Source organism: Cynocephalus volans, chromosome 1, assembly GCF_027409185.1.
Source record: "Cynocephalus volans isolate mCynVol1 chromosome 1, mCynVol1.pri, whole genome shotgun sequence".
Taxonomy (NCBI): domain Eukaryota; kingdom Metazoa; phylum Chordata; class Mammalia; order Dermoptera; family Cynocephalidae; genus Cynocephalus; species Cynocephalus volans.
In genome coordinates, this window is record NC_084460.1 from 213,945,342 (window position 1) to 213,965,577 (window position 20,236).

The following is a 20,236-nucleotide window of genomic DNA, read 5'->3' on the forward strand; positions in this document are numbered from 1 at the left end:
TAGATGCTTCTGTTTTCTCAAAAATGTTTGGGGAGAGTCACAGCAACAACATGCTGCAATCACAGGCTTGATTGGAATTTTCTGTGGTAAGCACAGTGACCATTCATCCTAGATTTTCTATAATAGTTTGGTTTTCAAATAGTCCTTTCTTTTATCCCATGATATGTTCCTATTTTAGTTCAGAAAAATATGATAAATGCAACTCTAAGGCAGCAAGACCAATTTACCTGCAAGAACGTTTCACTCTACGATTATGCATACTAACATTGAAGATAGAGTTTGAGGGTTTTCATCTCTAAGGAAGCAATTCGAGATAAAGAGTGCGCTATTTGGTGGCAAAGCCATGGCAGGCAGCACTCTGCAGCTTGGTACCATATTCATAGTGTCAAACAGCTAAAGGACCACCATTTTGCTCCCCAGAACTACTACAGCATTTTAAGCATTGCTAGAAGGCTGAAAGGTGGCTGTAGCTGGTAGAGCATTGTTCTTTTTTTAACCCATGTGATAGGTATCTTCAACACTGTCAAACAAATTTGTAGAGCTGGTGATTAGTTGCCCAAAGAGCATAATGTATGCATTATTAATTAAAGAAGGTAAGTTTGGCTAATTGTCATTTCTATACAGTAGCAGTGCACTAAGATACATTTTAACAATCTATAAATAATTGATAATTTTTTTTCTTTCATCTTCCTTCCTAGTTTGCATAAAACTAATGACTTGGTAAATGTTACTCACTTCAAAATATTCCACCGCTTCTATGAAAATTAAACTAACACTGTAACCTTAGCAAATAACATTTTTTCTCTTTTACTGCAGGTTAAAAAAAGATAGGAAATATAACACTTGCAACAAAAATGTGATTCTGTGAAATCCAAATGAGAATCATAAATAATATAAAATCAGCATTAAGTGTGCAACTTCAAGAAATGGAAATGATTATAAAAATATAAAGATTAAAAAACATGATCTATATATACACACACACACACATATATATGTGTGTGTGTGTGTATATATATATGTGTGTATGTATGTTTCTCTCTATTCCAGCAGCCCCAAAGTCTTGCTTGTTTAGCTTTCAAGAGCCTAAATCTATGACCAAAAGCTTTGCTCCAGGATATTTTCCATGTCTAGTGCTACTGTTTCAGTACTTACCAATAACTACATGAATGATCTTTTAAATCTCATTAGCAAGGACACAAAATTTTTCTCAAATGAAGTGTTTGAGCATATTTTCTATAGGTTTTGTTAATTTGATTATAACACCTAGATGGATTCTTACAGAAAGAAATTTAGTGCAGCAAAAGTACCTACTCCTCCTTTTTTTGAAGAGTTCTCTGTTATTTTTACAAATCCACAATCTGCCAGTCTTGTGTAAGAGTACCAGAGCTTACTCTCTAATTTTCAATGCAACTGAATACATTCCCAGAGTTATTGATGGCACTATAATTTTACATTTATTTTGTTTGGAATACATTGTGGTTTAAAAAAAAGATTTTTTTAAGAAGACCCACAAACTAAAGTATTGCCTAAGTGACATATTGTTATTTAAGCCCTCCTCGAGTATTACATATGCTTCATTATGATAAAAAACAGGTTGTAAGGACTGATTCTGTGACCTTTTTTTCTCATTTTAACCCTACTGATATGTCACCCATGGCAACCTTAAACTGATTTTAATAGAGTCGATCCTATTATTCATTTAAATTGAGGTGCAAGAGCACTTAGACCAGGAAAATTTGCATTCAGCAAATGGGGATTTGATGAGCAAAAATGATAAGATATATGTTGTATAACATGGCCTATTTTGCTAGCAAATAAACAGCTCTTGAAATTGATAAACTTCAGAATATTTTATCCTCAAATGTTTATACATAAATGATTAAAATGCATTAGCAATTCTGCTTTTGAAAAAAAACATATTGGGAAAACAACACGGTTGTGTTGCTTAAATTTGTAATTAACAAATTTATTACTAATTCTGTTCAGTTCTTTAATATGCTGCATTCCTGAAGAAGAACATTAATACACAATGGCAGAAAGAAGCTAATTTTAAGACTTTGGAGAAATGAATGTCTTTTAATGCTGTGTGTTTCTCTTATCTACATGCCACATTATTGTAATAAGTACATTCAGGAATAATTTCTTTTCAAATATTTTTACAAATCTTGCTCTTATTTGCATGCAAGTAAGTTGTCAGCTTAAATCTTTGAAATGCAAAATATATCTCATTTCTATATTTCATCAAGGAGCCTTTCATGTTTAATAAATTACAACTTAGATCCTCCAAGACTTTGTTTTTCATTAACTAAAAGCAAAAGGATACATTTAAAATCTTAATCACAACCTGCAAGGGTATTTGCATGTTGCTGATATTTGTCTTGATGGGACTTTTAATATTTGCAAACTAATCAGGATAGCAAGGTTATACCAATAATTTCTGAAGACAAAAAACTTTCTGCATTATTTTCTTTATTATATTCAAGCAGAAAACTTTAAAAAAAAAAAACTTTCATTGCCTTAGCCTCAATAATCTGTACACTTCTTTCACACATACTCCTCTCCTGAAGATTTTAATTGGCAAAATGTCCACATTTCAGAAGCACTATTGAAAAATGTGTAGAAGAATGTCACATCTGGGTTTGGTCTCATCTTTTATTAGTGCTTGATCAGCATGTATTGGACAGAATCATTAGCAACACAAAACAAGCAAGGTAAGTCACCTGCTACCTACTACCACCCAAAAACCATCTCATGACACTGAATAGAAATGTGCATCCAGGAAAAATTGAAGGACATTCTTGACCCTGGTTTAAACAGGGAGGAAGGATGTTTCTGCTTTTTTAGGTTTTAGTTATTGTTTTTCTTTTGGCTAAATATCCCAGCTGCTCTTGCAGAAAGACTTCTGGACTCAAATAGGATGGACCATCTCATCTCAACAGAGGCAAAAAAAAATCTTGACTACACGATATCCTTATTGGGGGGTCCCATGGGCCACAGCAACACAATGTCACAGAAGAGGCAAACTTCTGCTGAACTTGCTGCCCTGAGACCTTCAGTTAATCTTTCACTCTAGAATGGAAGATCAAAAAACCCCAAACAGTTTAAAAAATATGCGGCTAATGTCATGCAGTTAAACTGATGTAGCATGCATGTTGTTTTGCAAGCTAACAGGTTAAATATGGCTTTGCTTTAAGATTCCCATCAAATTTCGTTTTTATAGAGAAATCTCTGAAAGCAGAAGGGGTTGAGGGAGGGTGAGGTAAAAAGAAATAAATCATTGTAGTCTCAGGAACAGTAATCCTTGTTGAGGATTTTGGCTGATTGATATAAATAACATCGTCCCCGCCATCTGTCCGAAGAGAGACCTTTCCAGTCAGTGTTAAGCTGCAACGGCAGAATAATTAATGAATGGTGTCCTTTGTGCTGGTAATAAAGACAAGACAAATTATGTTATAATCCAACTGCTGCTCATTTGTCACAGCCAAATAAAATGTCAAATAAAAGTGAGGGGGGCACTGTGTTTGTTTAATGGACTGCAAGCTACCTGTTTCTATTGTTGACAGACAACTAGAGTGTAAGTTTTGAATGTTACAGGAAAGAAAAACCTCCAAACTCAAGTCGCATTTCCTCAGGAGGGTGGGGGTGTGGAACGTAGAGAGATCATGGGGGAGGCATGACAGATAAACATTGAAGTAAGTTTTAATTAGAGAGCTCTAATACCACCCGCTCCTCTGAGTGAGTTGGTTGCGATTACAGTGCAAAAGCACTGCCTGGAAAGTCCAAGTTCAAAACACAGCCGAGCTATTTGCAAATCTGTAAGAATTTGGTAGGGCTCTCATCTTGCATTTTCAGGATAGACACATTCATCCAGTTGCTAGGAAAGCCAAATAATGAAAACATAGCTGGGATTTAGCAAGTTCCACTGGGAATTACCTATGATAGAGGGCAGGACTGTACTTCCTCAGAACATGCTCCTGCTGTAAAAATTCACAAACCTGGCATTCATACAGGCATCTGTCGCTTGCTCTAATGCCAGTTCATAGTATACATACAAACATCTGCTTCCGTGCACAAAGGGATACAGAGCGCTTGACAGGTCTGTGTTAGCAGGGTTCGCAATGCCAGTTCTTTATGCAAAAACCCTAATGCTTCCCGTCAAGCCATTAGAAGTGATACAATCAGCCCAGGCCCCATTAAGCCATCAGTGTCCACCTGTGATAAAGATGGCCATTTGTTTTCTTAAAGCCCACTTAATGTCTGCTTAACTCAATTTGTCAGGAAATGTAGAACAATTTCCTCACAGCCTGAAATTTGGTAGTGGTTCAAAGTCAAAAGGCCAGGTCTAGTCCTATTCAAATGATATAATAAACAGTCTTCAAATCGAAATCTCCCTTGAGGAGCTGATGTTTACTTTAAAAAAAAAATTATGTTAGCTAGAAAAGGATATTTGCATCCTTTATTATTATTATTTTGTTTGCTTCTAAAGTCCTGGAGTATGTCTCCCAGCGAAAGGGGCTTGATTATATGAGAAAATAACTTTATTCTCTTTTTAAATTCAGAAATTGGTTTTAGGAAGAAGAGAAGAGCCCTCGCAAAGTACCAGTCTCTTACTATAGCAATCACTTGCAACTTCTCTAAGGAATTCCATTGTAATATGCACAAATTTACTTTTTATTCTAATTCTGCTTAAAACATTTCCATATTGATTACATTTGTTGGAGATTGATATTGCCTTTTTACATCCCTTAAAACAGAAAATTAAATAACTGTTTTTGAAAATATTTTATTTCGAAAATGATGTTAATGAAATATGAGGGCTGACTTTGCCCCCTCCTAAATTAACCACATGGCCAATTACATATGTTTAAATATATCTTGTCATCTCCAGGACAGAAAGGAATCAGAAGGCATTTCCAAGATCAACCAACAGGGGGCTCTCTTAAATATTCCAGATAAGACTTGCGTCCTACTGTTCCAACTTAGTGGTCCATACAAATCTAACACCAATTCTGATGAAAAATTAAACCAAAAAATTTAATTCTTGCTTATAACACCTTCTGCACTTAGAATGTTTAACTGTTGGGTCCTTGTGTTCCTGCTTAGTAGAACTGGGAGCTAACTACTAATGTCAACTTTAGAGAATAATTTCCCAGCTCACTATGCATGTAAGGTGCACTGAAGAAATGAGTCGATTATCTGGATAATTTAATCAACAGATATTAATTGGGCCCTAATATGTGCACAACAATTGGGGTAAAACAGAAGTTTAGGGATGTAAATTAGCTGGGTAACTACCTCATTTCTCTATTTTTCTCTACTAGTAGAGAAAACTTTAACAGATATACATTCCAAAAGACGAGAGAAATTGATATGACTTAAAGACATAGGTACAGGAATTAAATGTGTGTTTCAATACAAGATATCTTTTGACTTAGAAATATGACTAAGACGTCTCATTTGTGAGCTAGTGTTCTGTGTATTGGTTTTATTTTCTGCTCTTGAGAGGCTAAGTCCAATAGGCAATAAAATTCCTTAAAAAGAATTGATTTAAGAAGAACCAGAAATTAGAGTATGAAACTAGAATATATTTACATACATGGCACTGCAGGATCTTTGGTCCTTCTTCAGATTGCAAATATATAATCTGATGGCATTTTATATTTTTCATACTCTCTCTGCAAGTGTCCCTCCACCCAGTATTTTCACCCCTGAGAAGAAAGTGGCACTCAGACTTCACTTTTTTGATTCTGGAATATATTCACTAAATAAAAGATTAACGGCAGCAGAAATACCTAGAGGAAAGTCTAGTACATGATTTTCCTAGAAATGGTTTGATCTGTGAAAATAGTTTATTTTTCTGTGGCATAGACCAAAGTAAATATTATCAACATACCAAATACAGAGAATTATTTTTATTTTCAAAATAACACATGCTCATTATCAAAAGTGGAAAATAAATTTTTTAAATGAAAAAAAATCATTCATTCTCCTACTATTCAAAGATAACTTATCATAGTTCATATTTTGGTATATATTTCCTACCAGTCTTTTTAATTAACTGCTTAACAAAACTATAATTATACAGTATCTGAGGAATTGTACAAACTTACTTAAAATTACTTCTTTTTACAGATTAAAAAATAAATATTTACTAAAATTAATTTATAATTTTCTTTTTTCTTAAAAAGAAGAAAAAAATCACTTTGAATTTTATCACCATGTTTTGGAGATATTTCCTTTGACCTGTTCATTTTGCATTTGTTTTTTCTCAGCCTACTTAATTTTAAAAAATGGATATAACAGGAAAACATAATACCTATCATTGCTTGATTTATCTTTATCACTTTAATTGCCACCCTCCAATCAGTTTTTTCAGTACAATTATTATAGATGCAAAGCATGTTTACCAAGGATTCTTAGCAATAGAAGCAAACAATCTGCTGCTCTCTGCAGCTTTGATTTTTAAGAGAGAAAATTTGTTTAGTATCTCTCCAGCATTCCAGTAACGGTGTTCTTTAGCAAACTCCAAAATGAATAGCACCAGTCACTGTTTTAAATAATCATCACGCTTCCTGAGTTTTCACCTGAACTCTAAAGGGTGGACCACAAGAAAGGCAGTTCCTGGTACCAAGAGTGAGTGGAAACCAGACAGAAATAATCCAGTGGGGACTTCTGAGATCCAAACTATGTAAAGAAGATGCTTAGTTTTGTTTATAATGTCTCTATTCTTGAGTTGTAAATTTTGATTCATCACTTGGTAGACTTACATAAGCCTTTCAAGTAAACTTCTCAAGAAAGCTGTGCTATTATAAATCTTTGCATAGACGAGAATGTCTTTCTGTTATCTTAACATGCAAAAGACAATTTTTGAGTGTGCACGGAATTTGGGGGCCACATTTTCTTCCCTATAAACTCAGTAGATACTGCTTGTTTTCTTTTAGGATTTAGTGGGAAAAGTCTTAGGAAAGCCTGAATGTTTGTTTATTTAGTCTTATTTTTGTCCGAATATTTGTAGGATAATGTTTTATCTTTGTCATTCACACGTTTTGCCAGAATATACCAAGATAATTTATCTACTTGCTATTTTCTTAGAACCTAGCTGTCATTCTGTATACTGAGATAGCTTTTTAACTCACAGGAGTTTTCTTTCATTTTGTCCTTGATTATTGCACATTTTTCGAATGTTCTGGTTTCGTCCTCAAGTAAACTTACAAGTTGTAGATAATCTCCCAATTCTCTGACTTCTTCCTCATTTGTCTTCTTCCTATCATTTTTTATGTCTCCACATGCTGGGGAAAATTCCCTAGTTTGTCAACCATAACATTGACCTAATTTTTTTACAGCAACAATTTGATCTTTAATGCAAAGTTTAATTTTGTTTTGCCTTTTTAGTCTTTACATTCTTCTTCCTCAGATCATCTATATCTTTTTCATCTTATCCGAGTGTCTTTTCTTCTTATGTTATTCTGTCCTTATGATTTGCTGGTTATTTTCATTAGACTCCTTGATGTATCAAATTTTATTAAAGATACCAAATAGTTTCCTAATTGTCTCATGGTCATTGTGAGAGTTCTGAACTTCTGAGCAATGCCCTCTTATCTGAAATGAGTTTTATTCTAGGTCATACCTTGTTGGAAATGGTATGTTTACTCAGGCCCAAAAGGTAAAAATGTATCCAACATTCTATGCATTTGTCTTTTATACCCTGTGCTTCAGTTTTAATCTAAGCTTTGTCTTGGAGCTATATCCAAATGACAAATTGACAATTACAGCTCTTACCTTAATTCTTATCTCGCATATTTGTTCTCTTATGTCCTATTATCCTGACATTGAATTTTCTCCCATCCTAATTCCTTATTCTCTGACACTTTAACAGATGAAGTACATAAAATATTAGAATTTTAAGAATGTATCCTTAACAGAATTTTGCAAGTTACTCCTCCCCACTATGTCTACATATGGGACTACAAATCCTATGGCAATATGTGCCATTATCAGGGCTTCCTTTCTGCCTTCTACCTGCAATGAACACGGTTATTTTATGGAAATCGCTATCTCTAAATTATCTCAATTAAAAGAGTAGCCTTGATCTGTAGTTAGAAGGGGAGAAGACTCACCAGAAGGGGAAGAAGGAAAGCAGTCACACTACTCTAAACAGCATTAACTATGTAGCCAAGAGAGTGCTGCCCAGAGTTCTGGCTGGCATAAGCCCTGAGGCTTTGATTCTAAACTCAGACAGTTGAAGAAGATAAAAGTGTTTCTCTGCTTTCAGAAAGGTGTGCTCTCTGATTCAATAGTTCAATCTCTCAGGTGGTCTCACCACTGACATTTTTCAATTAAGTCCCACATTTCTTTAAGTAAATTTATTCTTAAATTTTTGTCACTACATTGACTGTCAGTCCCTGTTTAACTTATTTAAAGAATTCTAGTCCATTTCCTTTGTCTTTGAGCATGTTTAGTGACAAGTTCCAAGAGGCGGTTAGGTGTTGCCAACAGGATGCCTTTTAAAACCAAAAGTCAAGATTTGCATCAGCTCTTTTTGGAGGGCATCACATTGAAAGTTTGCATTCAAATTATTCCTTGGGGTGTGACCTTTGCCTATAGCTTCTTCTTTATATTTGCATCTTTACGTAGAAATGATAACAGGACTGAGAGGAGGATCTTTATTTTTAGTCCTGTCATTTGCAAGGCCCTTTGAGCTTCTGAGAAGATGCTTAGGATCACAAAATGGAAATCAATCATTTTATTGTAATGATAGATTTCAGAGTGTTAGTTTTTCCATTTGGGGGATTTTTTTTTTTCACTATCTAAACCACACCTTGGTTCTTTGTAAAGAGAATTTTGGATTTTACATCATAGAAAAAAGTTTCTCTTGGCTTGTCTTGCTGGTAAGGAGGTGTGCGAATGGTCTCAAGTTATAAATTTGCAGAGGAAATACCATCCAGATGCTCAAGTCAGCCTTTTCTTGGCAGACAGCTGAGAACCATACCAAAACTGAATCTAAAATCTCTAACAAAAGAGTTCTGAAAGCTCTTACCTTTGGAACGGACATTAATTAAAAGAAACAGTTATATCCCCTGTGATCAGAGTTTAACTACTATTAATCAGAGTTCACCACACAATTAACACTTTGAACTGATTAGCAAATGGAATTACAGCAAGAAATTTTGATGTTAGAATAGCAAATGGACATATTATCTAACCCAACTCACTGTCCTCATCCTTTAAAAGAAAGAAAAAAAAATGAAGCACTCTGGTCATAACGAACAGTGCAGATTTTGTTTTCGGGGGAGTGCTTGCCATTACATATTGCACATAATGTATGGCACTGTTAGGAGAAAAAAATTGGAGTCAAAGTGGCTGGAAAGTTAGGTCTGCTCTGTAGCACTGTGAGATTGTTGACATCTGCCGAGGTTGGAGCGCTCAGTAAGCAGGAAATGGGGTGTCACTCTGAGTGGTAGTTTACCATTATCCTGGCATCCTAATGAAGTGTCTGCAGTGCACAGAGCTTCTGGATGGCATCTTAACGCACGGCTAAGCAAAAGCACTTCTCTCCCTGTCACTGTCATCCATCTGCCTGCACCCTACTGTAGCCAATGGGATGGAACCATGCTACAATGTGCTATAAGCCATTTAGAGTTGCACATTGCATAATCAGTCCCATCAAATATGTAAAAAATGGCTATTATTGGTTATTCTCTTCAAACTCTGGCACCTGGAGTTTGATGCATTAAAGTTGAACTTTTCCAAGTGCTGTTTTTGTTATGAATTCCACTTTCCGTCCACTATCTAAATGAGTTGCATCCTCATTTTCTTACGTCATGTTAATGGATTAAAAGAGTTGTATGAATATTCATTAAAAACTTCACTGTACATCACACTTGGTGAGTTCGTCAATTTACTATATAATGGAATGGTCATTTTTTGTGTGATAATGATTTTTTAAGAAAAGCAATTGAGATTCGTTGTTTTCACTTTGAGAGCACATTATTTAGTTTGCAGTGAGAGTTTGAGGTCTTTCAATAGGTTTCTTTAAAGACACAGTGCATTTCACCAAGTACATTTGCATTTTAAGCTGGTATTGTCAACGCCAGGTGATTCATTTTGGTGCTTCAGTATTACCTCTGATGAAATTCAAATGCGGTGTAGAGGAGGATGTCTGTTATTACGTGGCATAAGTAGAGCAGGGTGTGTGTAACCCTCCAGAAACTTCTGGATAGGCTCTGCAAACAAGGCTGCAAAGCACCTGGGCTCTCATGGCAGGAATTGAAGTGGTAAGATGGTCACAAAGTTGAGGAGGAGCTTTCTGTACTAGTCAGGGGCAACAGGAATCTGCTAAATTGGGGGTCAGGGAGAGTAAGATTAGATAAACAAAGGGCATAACATAATTCGGTTGCATCAGGAATTTTTTCACAGACATTAAAACTATGGTAAACATAACAGCGGGGAAGCTTGCACTGCCGCACAGTGGGAAGCTTAAAGCGTCTGCCCGAGCTGTGCCTGGCTCAACCACTGCTAGAAGTCTCCGACTTTCATTAGCACTCAACAATTCACCCAGTTCCCCAGAAAAGGAGAAAAATCCAAGCAGCAAAGCTCCTGGCTAATTATTGAAAATGCTCCCAGGTTACAGAATTTGGGGGACAGTAATGGCAGGATGGTGTTAAACTAGAACAAAAGAGTCATTCTGAAATAAAGGAATAAAGGGGCTTGTTGGTTGCTTGTTTGTTTAAAATCAGTGCAGCCCTTCATTTGATTGGTAAGGCACTATATTGGAATATTAGGCCGCCATACTCCGTTTTAGAAGACCCAATTAAAGACTGAGTGTGCAGCTCCTTTCGAGCAATAAAAGTACAGGTTAATTTCACAATTGACTTTCTCCCCTTGGCCCCCAAAAGTGTGCAAACATGTTTCACAAGAAACTGTTTCCTTTGGAGAAAATTTGTAGTAATACAAAAATTAACATGGAACCAAATGTAAGAAGGTAGGCAAAGAAATACAAATCACCACAAAATACTGCACCTCAGATTAAACTTGTGTTTTTCCTCAAAGAATGGAGTCATTTGAGAAAAATATTGGGCTTCTTCAAAGGGAGAGAGGCCTATTGATGATGCCCATAAACATTAAAAATGATAAGATTTTTTTAATGGAATGATAGGTGTTTATTTTTGCTAAATCCAGACTGGGGAATCTGGTTTCTTCATTCATATCTCCCCAGCTGCTGTCAGCAATAGAGCACATCAGCATTCCTTCATGTGCGAATATTTCTCCAGAACTCATTTGCAAAAGAGTGGAAGCAATATTAAACACTACATCCAAACCTCTTTTAAACACACAAAGAAATGGGAAAACACATCAGAACTAGACCATTGAGAAAATCCTCCTTTCAAATTTACTGTTTGCTTCACATGCTAGTATAAAATATCCCACAAAGTCCCGTTTGTGATCCATTTGAAATAATCTTGATTTGCTTAAATTGTCACATTCTTCTTGCATGCTTCTTCCTAAATGCAAAAAATGGCAAAGAATTTTCCTCCCTCTTCACTATAAAAATGTAGAATTTCTGGCTTGTTTATTCCTAATGGTACACTTGAGAAAGAAGAAAATATATAAATATCTCTTTCAGAAGATTAGTTGTCTCAATCTTTTTAAAAGAGAGGATTTGTTCATTTCTTCCCTGTGGTAAACAACTTGGGCTTTTTCTTGTAATTTTCCACTGTCAAATTAATGTATTTCACTTTAGTGACTTGGTCCCCTGGTTCTAAAACACTGGACCTTTTAATATCCTTATTTCTTTCATGTTATGTATTAATATATGTCATTAGGACATTGGTAGTTGGAGATAGAATCTAAGCATCTTTTTCAACAAATTTGTTGGAGGCAGCTTCTATTCCATTGTATCAGAAAACAGAGTCTGAAAAAACTCACAGTCTAACAAAATAAAACTGGTTTACTCCTCATGAGAACACACTTCCAAGCTAAGGATTTCAGGTAAGAAACAGCATAAGTATTTTGAATATTTCAAATTGAGCATAAGACATTTTGCCTGATCTTTTGGTAAATATTCTATTGACAAAGTCAAGAACAGAGAAAAGTCTAGCCAGCAAGTCAGAAGAGAGAATAATCATTTTAAAAAGAAAGAAAAAGTAGGTACTTTGTCAACCTCAATTTCTGAAGTACTGTGCAAATCTTTTTACAGAATGTACTGGAAAGTCCCCTAGCTAGAATGAAAGTGTGTCCATAAGTACACCTACCACATATGTGGTTCTTCACAAATTTTATTAAAGATGTTAATGAAAGAATGACTAGTATTTTCAAGAAACTATAAAAAGAGAGAGGCGGGGAGAGGAAAGCAAGCTGTGGAAAAAAACCTAGGCTCAGCAGCTTTCTGGGGGAAATGGTGCAATGTGACTATGTGATTTATAATGAGAAAAGGTATCTACAACATACAATTTTCTACCTAGCTGCAAATAATAATTCATAGTGATGTCCCTTCCAGATAAAAGACCTTTGCTATGTAGGACCCATGTGGTAAAATGATCATGATAAATGTCAGACCAGTGCAGGTAACGGCTTTACAAACCATTAAGATTAGCTGGCTCTTTTTTCCGATGATAACAGTAACCATGCTGTGACTCTATGTGGTAATAATATCTCAGTCCTGATAAATGCCAGAGCCAGGCCGAGGTGTTTGTCATTCCCAGTTCAGAAATGCTGACTAAAGTTACCACGTGTTGCCTGTTTGTCTTATTTTACAATAGTCTCACAATTAGAATAAAAAAGCCGAATCGTAAAATTATTTTATAACCCATTTCTTAAAGAATTTTGATGTTTGTTTAATTAATAACTCTGGCCTGCTCTCAGTGTCACTGGCCATGTCAAATGAACTGGCTGGACAAACCGTCTACCCCCCTAACCATTATCTCCTGTTCAAGAGTCTTTTGTTCAAAATGAATGGTTATGGATAAAGTTTAAATGCTTTCTTTAAACAATACTTGTAACCCAAAGGACAGGGGAAAATATTTCTTAGTTTACATTTTTCTTAATTGTGAAATAGATCCTACTCGTTCGCAAATGAAACTTTTTAAATCCCCTATAAATTTAATTTGTCTACCAATGGCAAGAGGCTGAACATTAGACCCTTATACTAAAAACTTCAAACCCTGGAAAGTATTTGTAGGATTTCCATCCTCATGAAAATGTACAAAGATAATGCTTAATATAAACAGCTACTTGAATATTTGAAAGGAATTACTGGTTTACAATGAGAAAGATATGTCAAGTGACTCAAAATGTGAGATTTTTTTTTAAAAAAAAGCTTGTAAAGACAGATATATATGAATAAATATAGTTTAAAGAAAATTTTCACAAGAGAACTGAATTTTTTTAAAAAAATAAACTAGTGAGCTTTATTTTTTCAGCACAGTTAATCACCTGAGGATGAATTAGTGTCATTTGTAAGTTACAGAAATGTGCTTGGCCACCATGACACTTCCAAAATTACTCTGAAGAACCAGAGATTCCAGGGAGGACAACAAGATCGTGCTGTTCCTGTAAAGATTGCTGCTGGAGTGTCAGCCACTGCCTTATTCTTCATTCAGACAAATAGGGAAATCACTGTAAAATTGAGGAGTGGAAGTTTGGTTTAAGAGCCAGTTTCAGGTTGGTGAACTTTAGGGAACGTTACTATCCTAAAATTGATTGCACCAAAACAATACCCACTATTAAAAGTTACTTAAGACCTAAAACTTGAGTACAGTTTCCAAACTTGCCCCCAAGTGCAGTCAACGCACCAGAAGTCTATAGAATAACATAAATACAGTTGCATGAAAAAGAAAAGATGATATTATTACTTTCCTGAGTGTATATGAGGATCTATAAAAAATTTCGGCACAGTAATTTTGAAGACCTTTAGAAATTATCTAAATATAATTTTGCATTCACTGATATGTATCAATTGCATTGCTGAAATTTGGGGGATTTTTTTGGTATAGCGAGCTAACATCTCAGAAGCTTTTTGAGTTTGACAATCATCATAGGTGATCCCTTCAGTCAGAAGAAAGGTGTAAAGTTCATTGATAACTATATATGACACGTCTTATATTTAAACATCCATTACGATGTGTTTTGTGCTTTATCTTCCCCTATGGATTATAAAATGACAATGATAGGGTCCTGCTTTGTATCTGCTACAGGTTGCACATAGGTCTTAATAAAAATTGTCTTCTTCCACCATATATTCATATATATTTAATACTTTATAAATTATTTAAGAGATAGATAAGTTTATTTTCTTCTTAATATTTTTCTAATTGTTTATTGGTAGACAGTAGGAATAGCAGTGGGAAGAAATAAGAGATTGCTCTTAACAAGATTGTCTTAATGCCCCTAACAGCCTGCCCCAGATGGCCTAGTTCCTCCTGGACCAGGACCAGAAATTGCTTCTGGAAATGGTGCTGAAGTGGCCAGTGAGCTGAAGCTTTCCTTACTTAAGGAATCCATGGACTTATTGCAATAAATTGGGCAGAGTATTTTTGAAACTGATATTTATAGACTATGAAGAACTGTCCCCATTTTTAAAACTCTTCCTAAAAGGGCTTGTTTATTCAAAAAACTGACAAAACATTAACATCTCCTGGAAGGACAAACTATAAATACAAGGAAACCTGGTATGGAAATTAAGTGATCAGGTCTAATAGTCAGGTGATATCCACTAGAGAAAGAAATGAGTCTTGCTTGAGTCACATAGATTCAGTTCCTGCTGGGTCTTTCCTGAAAGTAATATACCTCTCTTTTCAAGTTGAGTTATTTTGACGTAGGCTATCAACTTCTAAAGCCAAACTTACAGGTATCTGAAGAAATTGAGAAGTGCCTTCCTTTTAATTAAATATAAAATAGAGCTTTCCTGTTGTTTTGGGGGGGAAGGAGTGGCTAAGAAGGCACAGAATCTTGAAAAATTGCAAATTACCAATACAGATTAGCCTCAAGGCCATGGTTATTCCTTGCTTATGATGCAATGACACTGCTGTTCATAATTACTGTATCTACCTATGAATTTTAACCAAACATTCTATGATAATTGACAGCATTCTATGTATTTATAAAGCTATCACATACTGTGGCCTGTTCCTGTTTTTAGGAAGGGGCACTGAAGAGTAAAATTTATGGCTTCGTGTGATGTTGGAAACAAGCTTGAATTATGAACATTCATGTGTCAGGGCTGATAGGACAGTTAAAAGAAAGATTTTAAACGGAAGGGGACTTACATTTAATGAACATTTAATATATGTGTATTTATATGCATTGAAACATTTAATTCTACAAAAATCCTATGCAATATGTATAATTTTTCTGTATTTTTAAGTAAAAAACTGGAAGCATCAAGAGTCCAAGCAACTTGCCCAATGTCATACATCAGAGCAAAAATTTTAACCCAGTTCTTTCAGACTCCTTCATGATATACCACTTCTCTTATTTATAACATGAGTTTGAAGTATGTGTGTATTTATACACATTTGCGAGGTCTGAATTTGCCCCGGAGTGTCTCTTCCTAAAGTAAATGTAAGCTATTTAAAGACATTCATCAAGCAATTGTTGTCATACCTTGGATGATTTCTCAATCCCCAACTCAAGTTTTGTCATTGAAAAGCACATCCTCAAAGATTTGTGTTCCATGGAAGGGTAAGCTGAAATAAATGAAATGTTCTCAGAAGATACTCATTCCTCCTTTAAGCAGGGACAGTCTGTCCAATTAAATTCCGAAGTGGCCATGATACAAAAAGTAAAAATTGAATAGAAACTAGAAAACTGCTTTCTTCCAAATATAGCCATGATATATAGTGACTACCATGTTTTTCATACAGGATGCATTAAATATTCCAGAATAACTTTCAGAAGCAGAACAGCTGTGGTACTGCTGACCTCCTTAAAACAAAGGGATATAGTTGTTCTTTCAGAATTGTAAATAAGTGGGATGAACAAGACTCCCTATACATTGGTTACTGGGAGAATCTGGTCTATTCTTTCTCTGGGTGAACCTATATAACAAAGCAGAATTTATTTTAAAATATGATTTAACATGTGGCTATAAATAAGTTAAGAATAATAAAAGCATGGATGATAAGGCCGGAAAAGTGTCTGGGGGTCATCAGGTCCAAGGTTCTTCACTGTGCAGAACTCTCCATCATTGCATGTAACTTTATCTTATCTCGTTTCTAAAAGGCATTTGGCTGTAAATGTCCTTGTATTAGTAGCAACATTTCATGCAGATAAATGCAAATGTAAGTATCATAAACTATCTTTTGAAAAATGTGCCCTCAAAACCATGAATCAGGAGAAAACAAAGCCACATTCTTATAAAATTAGAGGCTATTTCACATCATGTAGATGTCACTTCTCTAAGAAGCATGGAATTGTTTTTGAAGAAGCTCATTTACAACAAGGAGTTTGGGGCCGGCCCGTGGCTCACTCGGGAGAGTGTGGTGCTGATACAACAAGGAGTTTGGTGTAGTTTGAGAAGATGAGGACAGGTGGGTGAGGAGTAGGCATTAGTAGGCAACAGTTTAGAATCACCATTGGATGGTGAAAATGAATCACTACAGCAAAGTTTTGCATGCAGTTGTGGGTTCACAGCTTACAGATTGGAGGGGCTACTTGGATACAGGTGGGGAACTAAAATTGAGCTATAAAGAGCATGGGGTAGATACAAAAGCAAATCATAACAGAATGAGGGCAGAAGCAAATGCATGTGAAAGGGGAAAGAATTATTTCTGGAAAGATTTTGTGTTAGTGTCTTAGTATACAGTTTACCTAAGAGGTTCGCTAATTCTCCAGGTAGAAAAGGTTCCTTTCCCCTGTACTCCAGTCATAATGTAAAAAAGTCAGAGATGGCTCAGTGTTTTCAAAACTTTCAATGCTTCACAATAATGAGAAACCATATGCTGGAGGAGAAATATTAATAGAAAATGCTGTCTTTCAGATGCTCACTGAATCAATTGAAGACAGTTGACACATCTTTAGTAAGCTGTGTATGAATCTTAGCTCATTAACCACTCCTGTATTATGTATGCTGATTCCAGTTCCTAATATGACACATCTATAAACCAGATCTGAAAAGGTGTCATTTCTATTTTAATGGATCCAATTGTATTTTCACATGTTCCCCTCCTTAGAAGTGTTGTGTAATTTCCTGATTTTATGAGCTATGGAAGGGTGGGTGTGGTATTGATTTGAATGGGAAAACATTGCTTTCCTATAACCTTTTCAAAAGATTGTGTTCTGATTATGTAGTAAGAAAAATAAATTGTTCCTCCTTAATAATATTTCAGCCCTCTCTAAGCCATCATACAGTTCCCCCTCTAGAACTTAAAAATATGACTTAACCACAAATATGCATGTACAACTCTCCAATTTTCTGATTCCTCAAGCATGTGTGTAAGAAAAAGAGAAATATATTTCCGTAGAATATTCTTCATGTCGAATGTTTCTTATAGTCAGACTTGGAAACCACCATGTACTTTTATAAGGATTCTTACACGTAATTGAACTGCTCACCAATCAGATCATCAGTTTCTCAGCCTCTCACAAAATACTTAGGATGTTGTGTAATGTCAGGCTAGCATAGCAATTGTATTTTCACCAACTGGCACCAACTCCGTTCAAGAATTAGCAACTACATTTTGAATGTTCACTGTAACCAGATGGTATGCTAACTGCTAGAAATAAAAGGTGAACCAGAGCCAGCATGGGCTTCAGAAAAGGTGAGGGGGTAAAAAGGGTGGACATTTATAGAGTACTTAGTTTTATAGTCATTGTTCCAGGTACATTAGATACTATCTTGTTTATTCTGTAAAACTACCCTTTTAGATATTATTCAAAGAGAGTAAGAAATTTGTCCAAGACCACACAGCTAACAAAAAAAACTGCTACAGAATTTAAACTGAGGTCTGTCTATTCTAATCCATGTTCATGTCTTTCATTAATTCACTAATTCTTTCTTCATTCATTTAACCCACCACATACTGGTAGAAAAGCTACCCAGCTTTATAGGAAGACTCGCAGTTTAATAGGGGAAATTCACAGGCATTCAGCAAGTGAAGAAAATACCATGTGAAGTGTTATATAAGTAGAAGGTTTTGAGTTCAAGGAAACACATGAGAAAGAGAACTGACTCTGTGTAGGGAAGCTCATAATTCTTTTACCTGGTGGCTTAACAGACTTGGTAATGTTTTAATTCCTGCCCACCCACCATGGCAATGACCTTGAAGCATTTCCAATTAAACAACACCCAACCTCTTTTAAACCTACCCTGACTGGATCATATGTTCCCCAAAACTAAGGTTTGCCGGATGTAGCCACTAAGACCACTCTCCGCTTATTGTCTATCAAGCTTAATTTATAGCTGCTACTTCTATAGCCCTCAGTGTCAACTGTTCCCTTTTTTTGGAGATTCTGACATTGAGCTGATTATTATTACCATCAGAAGTTTTAAAATTAGAAAGGTCTTCTCTCCTCCCCTCCTCTGCCCTCACCTCTCTTCCCCTTCCCAATATCATCTTTACTCCCTAACTATGCAAAATGCAGCCACCTCTTGAATATATATGTATATGTATGTATGTATATGTATATGTATATAATCATTGCTGTGTGGTATTAGCTTCAGATTGTTGGATACAGGGTATCCAAGCATCCTTAATAGCTCTGTCCTGGGCATACTGTGCCAATTTCACTTTTTATTGACTTGTTTTACTTCTTTTTCTTAGTTTATGGTATCCCATAGGCCCCAACTGGTTCTGTGAAGCATTGCATTTTTTTATCATCCCTGAGCTGCAAGGAAGCTTTCTACTCTCTGACAGAAAAGATTAGGTCTGGTGTAGCCTGAGATGCTGCAACTTTCTCTTTCTCTCTTTCTCTCTCCCCTTTGTTTCTTTCATTTGCAGTTGTCCAAAGCATGTTATGTTGGAACTTTTCTAAGAATAACTGCAATTTTGAAAGCTTTGACTGTGGGAGGCATTATTTATAGGCCTTTGTGGTTTTAGGAGGAAAAAGAAAAGCTTCTAAGCAGGGTTCTGCTAGGAAGACTTCCCCCACCCCATTTTAGCCAAATACCATCTTCCGCAGGATATTTTCCTATGATTCCTTATAAAAAGTTTCTGTTGCAACAACGTATTAAAGAAACTGCCAGTTTCTAAACTAACTCTTTCTGACTCTACTGTGTAAAATTTATATACCTATTAACAGGAGATTATAAATTGGGCTTTTGGAACTGTGTTTAACATGGTATCAGAGACTCGTCCTCAAAGGCTTTAGTATACAAGGGATCATTTTCTTATGTCAAAGAAACCCAGAGACAGGCAATACAGGACTGGTCTAACTATTCCACAGATACAGGGAAGCTCCTTGTGGCTGTGTATTCTAGTCTGCCTAGCCTCAGTTCTCAAGGTCATCTCACAGTATTGCCACTCCATCTACATTCTAAAAAGGAGAAAGAAGAAAAGGTAAAAAATCTAAAGACTTAGATGAGCTCTGTACACAGCTGCCCCAGAAGTCCCACCAAGCACTTTGACTGAAGTCTCATTGGACAGACTCGGCCACATGGCCACTCGAGCTGCCAAGGACCCTTTTAGCTGAGTACATTGCCATCCTCTCAACAATAGGTTTGTCTTGCTCAGAAAGAAGAGAATGGATATTGAGTGGGGAGTCTGCCTTACATATTATTTTCTTATACATCATCTTTTCCAGCAGTGGCCTCTTTAGAATCATCAGAAGATTTATGCTAGAAGTTAGAGCTTATGCTAGAAGTATAGAAAAGAAGGATACCTAAGTTAGTGCACATAAAGTGTTCAAGTTTAATAAATAATTACCTCTAGATGGTGAGGCCCTGGTTAAAACTATGGTAAGATGAATTCCCCAGCATACTAAAAAACCCAATTCTTATTTTGCCATTCATGCCTATAAAGGAAAAAGGAACAAAATGAGGAAAAGCAATCTATCTGGCATGCAGTTTTGAACAGCTTTTATTTTTAAAAATGTATATGACCAGGTATTAGGCTATTTCCATTTTTATTTTTTGCACTCTCTTATTTTGCAGCAAAAACAAAATTCATTAGGGAGAAAGAATAGCATAGAAGTAATAAAAAGAATTTCTTTGTCCTTCCACAAAATTCAGCAGACAATAGAATATTTGTCATCAAATCACTGTGTGTCCTTGTGTACTAGTTTCCTACTGCTGCTGTAA

At 35.7% G+C, this 20,236-nt stretch overlaps 1 protein-coding gene across 1 annotated transcript in view; it reads left to right on the forward strand.

Moving 5' to 3' along the window:
* Positions 1 to 20,236, forward strand: part of ARHGAP15 (Rho GTPase activating protein 15) — a 563,492-nt gene that overhangs the window by 477,529 nt on the left and 65,727 nt on the right. The gene's annotated exons all lie outside the window — the stretch shown is intronic.